Source organism: Trichoplax adhaerens, genomic scaffold (genome assembly GCF_000150275.1).
Source record: "Trichoplax adhaerens TRIADscaffold_53 genomic scaffold, whole genome shotgun sequence".
In the NCBI taxonomy this organism is placed as follows: Eukaryota; Metazoa; Placozoa; class Uniplacotomia; order Trichoplacea; family Trichoplacidae; genus Trichoplax; species Trichoplax adhaerens.
This window is the reverse complement of record NW_002060993.1, coordinates 44,943-45,400: the sequence shown is the minus strand read 5'-3', so window position 1 is coordinate 45,400 and position 458 is coordinate 44,943.

The window sequence follows — 458 nt, the reverse complement described above, 5'->3', positions numbered from 1 at the left end:
GGGATGATTAGTTCATTCTGCATCTTCAATTGATGTAGTGTGGATAAATTGCCAATCAATATTGCAGCCTTACTTCTTTTAGTTATAGCAATACTCAAAACAGGTTGTGGTAATGTCTACGGTTCATCTTCCATTCCAATTATATTAGTACTGTCATAACTTACTTACCTTGTCCATGATATTGTAATAGAAAATGTTTATCCCAATAATCTTCAAGCAGCTATTAATTCCTAACAGGAATCATGGATGATTGTCCTATTTCTGCCCCATCGATAGACTCTAGTATAAGATTCAATTTAATCACCTATCATCACAAGTACGCGTACTTGTCACACGATCAGACAACAGGAAAATGTTAGTTGATCAATAGTTGATTCAAGAATACAGACGGCTTTGATTATACTATATTTAAGTAATCCTTGCACTAGAGTAATGAAAGTGAATAGCAATGGCATGGA